Genomic DNA, 5,681 nt, shown 5'->3' on the forward strand with positions numbered 1-5,681 from the left:
ACCATGGCCTGTATCAGGCGCACCTTAGTCTCCAGAGAGACACCGCTGCTCTTGAGTACTTTAGAGAGGTCCCTAACTGCAGACTTTCCCATCGCAATACGTTTTTTGATTTCCTAGCTACTGGTGCCAAGAGTGTTGACCATGAAGCCGAGCAAACTGAAGCAATCTCAATCTCTTTGCCATCCATCCTGATGCTACCAATTAGTCCAGTGGTGAGAAGTTTTGTCTTCTTGACATTGAGCCTCAGTCCATATTGAAGGCTGCAGTCCTTGACCCTGTGCAGTAAGTGCATGAGGTCCTCCTCAATTTCAGCGAGCAGGATTGTGTCATCTGAATAACACAGATTGTTGATAGATCGTCCACCAATCCTAACGCCACATTTCTCCTCATAGAGCCCAGCCTCTCGGATAATCTGCTCTGCATACAGATTGAAAAGGTATGGAGATAGGGCACATCCCTGGCGTACACCCTTCCCAATTTCGAACCATGCAGTGTTGCCCTGCTCTGTTCTGACGACTGCCTCTTGGTCCAAGTATAACTTAAGTAAATTACCAAGAATAGCTTAAGTAAATAATGTAATCGAACATTAAAGGTGTATTTGATACCCCAAGCAGAGAATAGTGGGAAATATCTATCACAAAAGCCTCTACTCACATCAAATAAAAAGATGGCAATTCTTTTTGTCATTTTTTATTATTTCCTTTTATTATGTTTTTATTTTGCTCCTATGTCATCTTCTTGATTTACTTTGCTCTTCATTAATATTTCCCTTTAGTATTTGAGGATATTTAGTACTTCTGTCCTAAAGTACTTATCAATTAAACCCATTAACTGGGCCTCCTCTGTGATACTAAGATAGTTTTTAGCACTTTATTTTGTTATATCTCTTTTCTTATTTATTTATATGACTTTTATTTTTTTTTCTTCAAAATCATCTTCATTATCCTAACAATGATTCTGAAAATCTGATTCTTCCTATTCTCCAAGGTTTGCTAGAGATTCTTTATCTCAGAATTTGTTGAGTACTGTATAATCAGACCAACCCATAGCTGAACCTCCAGTGGGCTTTCAGAGGCAGTTAATCACACAGGAAGAAACTGTCTGTCCTTCTTCTGCAGAGTGGCTAGTGCATTTTAACCATGTGCCTTTGGAATTGCAGCACAGCTTCTTACCACTAGACCTCCAGAGCTCCCTATGTTACTGTTATTGTTGTTTACTGTGGAGTCAGAACCAACCCACAGCTGACCCTCCAGTGAGGTTTCAAAGGTAGTTAATCGCACAGGAAGAAATTGTCCATCCTTTTCCCGCGGAGCAGCGGATGAAACTTGAACCTCGTGCCTTTGGGATTGCAGTTCAGCTTCTTGCCACTAGGCCACCAGAGCTCCCTCCCTATGTTGCTGGGAGAGGTTATTCCTTGGAAAAGGACATCATGCTTGGAAAGGTGGAGGGGAGTTAAAGGGGAGGAAGATCCTCAACCAGATGGATTGACACAGTGACAGCAGCAATGGGTTTCAGTGTGTCAGACACTGTGAGGATGGCATGGGATAGGACAGTGTCAGATCTGGTGTTCATAGGGTCACTATGAGTCATACTTAACTTGAGAGCACCTAACACACACACAGACACACAAATCATAACAGTAGCTGAGATAAAAGGCAAATTACACTCAAAAGATTGAAAACAAAACTTTTTAAATTGTTATTTGAATCAAAGCTTACAAAGAAATGGTTTTTTTCTTTTATTCATTCATACACATTTTGTTTTGTTATGGTACCCCTTTCCCCTCCTTTTCAAACCATAATATATGTACTGTTTCAGATTGTTAATTGCAATATAAATAATGTCTATCATCCATTCATTTCATATTGACCTTCTCTTCACCTATTCCAATTCAACATTCCTTATCTATCCATTCTTTTCCAGCTCTCCCTATCACCTCCCTTCCCCTGTACCTATCCCATTTTCAAAACAGTGGTCTTTTCTAGTTTTTGTTCCTTTATGACAGAGTTCTTTCACTCATAATAATATCCTCTAAACTTATCCATGTTGTGTAGTAAATAGACCTTCAAACATATCAAAATCCACAATAAGGAAAGGATAAAATAGACGGACTTTCTAAAAATCAAATCCTTGCTTGTAACAAAAAACATTCTTCAATAGAATAATAAGAAAGCTCACAGACTAGAGAAAAAAATTCATCTCTGATAAGACTCATATCTAAAATTTATAGAACGCTCTAGCACCTCTACAAGAAAAAGACAAATAATCCAACCACAAAATGAGCAGAAGATATGAAAAGACTCTTCCTCAAAGAAGATATTCAGATGGCAAATAAACACATGAAGAAATGCTCAAGATCACTATGTATTATTGTTGTTGTGTGCTGTCAAGTCAGAACCAACCCATATCGTACTCTTCAGCAGGTTTTCAGAAGCAGTGAATTGCACACGAGATTACCCATCCTCCCCTGGGGCAGCTGGTGGATTTTAACCACATGCCTTTAGGAAGGCAGCACAGATTCTTACCTCTAGGCCACCAGAGCTCCCTCATTAGCTATTAGAGAGATGAAAATCAAAACAACAATGAGATATAAGCTCACCTCAACTAGAATAGCAAAGATCAACACTACAGCAAACAACAAATGCTGGTGAGGATGCAGAGAAATTGGAACGTTCATGAACTGCTGGTGGGAATGTAAGAGAGTACAACCAATATAGAAAGCAGTCTGATGTTTCCTCAAAAAGTTGGGGGGGAAAATACTCTTTTATCCAGCTATTCCACTACTGAGGACATAACCTAAAGAAGTCAGAGATGTGGCACAAACAAATGAAGGCACCTTATGTTTATTGAAGCATTATTCACAATAGCAAGATGATGGAAGCAGACCAAGTGTTCATCAACAAACAAATGGATAGGGAAACTGGTCTATCCATATGATGGAATATCACTCAAAATTTAAAAATCATGAAAGAACTTGAGAAACAAAACTTCTAGATGAATTCGCAAAAGAAAACAATAAGAGGGAAGTTTTAAAGTTCTGATGAAAGCATCATCAGTATGAAATTCTGTTCCTATGAATCCCTTTATTATCCCTTTAAAACTGAAGACAAGCCTTCTGAGAAGCAACTGTTGGTCTCACTCAGCCAGAATAACACAGATGCATAAAAACAATTGGTCTAAAGGATTAATGAACCACTATAACCTCAACCTCCATAGTCCTGAAACTAGATGAACTAGATGATGCCTGGATTTCATTGATGACTACTCTAAAAGACATGACAGTAGAAGACTTGAGGCTGAGTGAGTGAAAAATTTGGAACATAGCTCAAAGACACAGAAAATAGGCAGGCTTACTGCTCCAACAGAGGCGGGTATCAAAGCCAGAACAAGCTTAAAATCGTGTGGCACAACTTTCAACCAAACAAAAACAGTCTTATTAGGTGATGTATAATACCTGTAAAAAGAGCAAGAGCCACAAAGGGACAGCCATGTCTGACCTTTATCAACTTCACAGAGGGGAACTATCTCCGTTCACAGCATCAATAATTCAAAACCAAATCCAATGAAGTCAGACATCTCCCTCACACTCCCATACCTCTTTCTATTCATCTCAACATAATCTTTACAGATTTGGGGGACTCAAAACCCCATGTAATAGCTCACAGAACCATATTGGGGAAGTAAACAGGTTAGAATCCAGATTAATAATGGAATACAATTAAGACAGCTCCCAAAATATGCATGTAGGCACTTCAGCTTCAAGCCTCACAGCTCTATATGTTCCTAAGTTCTCAATCCTGCCAATATTGGCTCCCCTCAAAGTCTCGTCTCACATCAGGTCTCTAGTTCAGCCATGGTTGCTGCTGCTGCTGTTGTCTTAAAATGTGTTCTTCATTTTATTACTTCTTTTTTACCAGAGTGGGAAAGATCTCTTTCCCCTCTACTCACAAGGGAAAAATCCCATCTCTGCAGCTAGTGTTGGCCAAATTATTGAAAAGAGTAGTTAATCCTCTTGTAGACTGTTGAGACTGGCCACTCCTTTTGTGGAATAGCAGCTAGCCAGTTTCTTTGTGGATAGGCCAGCATGCCCCATTCACATAGTCCTGCTCATTCACGTGGCCAGTCATCCACATTCAAGCAACGCTAGAAAAGTCATAATGAAAGGTAAGCTCCATAACACCAGACAGGCACTCAGTCCTTAGAACAACAAACTCCCCAACATCAAAATAACAATATTTTCCCAGGGATAAAACTCAGAAGGCAAAAAGTAGTGGAATAGAGGGATCATTGAAACAAAAATCACAGGGAAGAGACGGGGTAAATGCAGTTATACTAAAAATATTACAGTATCTTAAAACAAAGTGGCTATGAATGACTTGCTGCAGAAGGTCAAACACTGAAGCCTTTAATATGGATTGTATCTCAATATCAAGAAAACAAAAATTCTAACCACTGGACCCCTCAATGACATTATTATAGATGGAGAAAAGACTGAAACTGTCAACAACTTCATCTTACTTAGATCCACAATCAATACATTTATTACCAGACATCAGAAGATCAGGAGACATATTGCACTGGGGAAATCTGTAGTCAGGGACACTTTCAAATTACTTAGGAGGAAAAAAAATTGCTAAGGAGCAATGGCATAATTTGAGGACTAAGATGCACCTGATACAGACTATGGTCTTTTTAATCACTTGCTATTCTTCTGAGAGCTGGACAATGAATAAGGACGACAGAAGAAAAATGAATGTCTTTGAACTATGATGTTGGAGAAGAGTACTGAATATCCTATGGACTGCCAAAAGAACAAATAGATACATCTTGGAAAAGGTGAAGCCAGATTGCTCCTTTGAATCAAGGATGGCAAAGCTTTGTCTCACATACTAGGCATATTGCTATGAAAGGCTGTTCCTTGGAGAAGGATATCATGCTGGGAAAGGTGGAAGGATGGTAGAAGAAAACTCTCAACTAGGTGAATTGACACAGTGAGTGTACCAATGAGCTTAAGTGTGTCAGAGATTGTAAGGTAGGCACAGGGCACAGTTGCTATGAATCATACTCAACTCAAGGACATGAATGAATGGAAAACCAACTTACTTTGTGGATTATAACTCAGATCACAATTTTTTTAAAGAATTATTTCATGAGAAATAAATAATCAAAAAGTAAAAATATTTTCAGATGAGATAATTTATATTTACCATTCTTATACTAAAGGAAACATTAATCAATGGTATTATGTCGTACCACATTTATAAACCTCTAATTTTTCTTTGAGTAAATCATGTTAATTGCATAAATATTAGACACTTAGACTAAAATCATTGCAAAAATTATTTATATCCTATTATGTTGGTTTTGTGTTCTTGTTTTCAGGTGCCATAAGTTGAATAGGACTCACAGCAACCTTATGAACACTGGATCTGAACCTACACTGTGGCATTGTTGTAGTTACTGTGTCAATACATTTCGTTGAGGTCTTCCTCTCTTTGCTGACCCTCCACTGTTCCAAGCACGATGTCTTTCTCTAAAGCCTGGCCTCTCCTAACAACAGTCTGATGACTCATTGTAATTAATGCTGTTGTTGTTGTTGTTATGTGCCATCGAGTCGTTTCCGACTCATAGCGACCCTATGCACAACAGCTCTAAACCCTGCCCTATCCTGCGCCAACCGC

Source organism: Elephantulus edwardii, unplaced genomic scaffold, assembly GCF_000299155.1.
Source record: "Elephantulus edwardii isolate Elephantulus edwardi_28Jun2011 unplaced genomic scaffold, EleEdw1.0 scaffold00044, whole genome shotgun sequence".
Taxonomy (NCBI): Eukaryota; Metazoa; Chordata; class Mammalia; order Macroscelidea; family Macroscelididae; genus Elephantulus; species Elephantulus edwardii.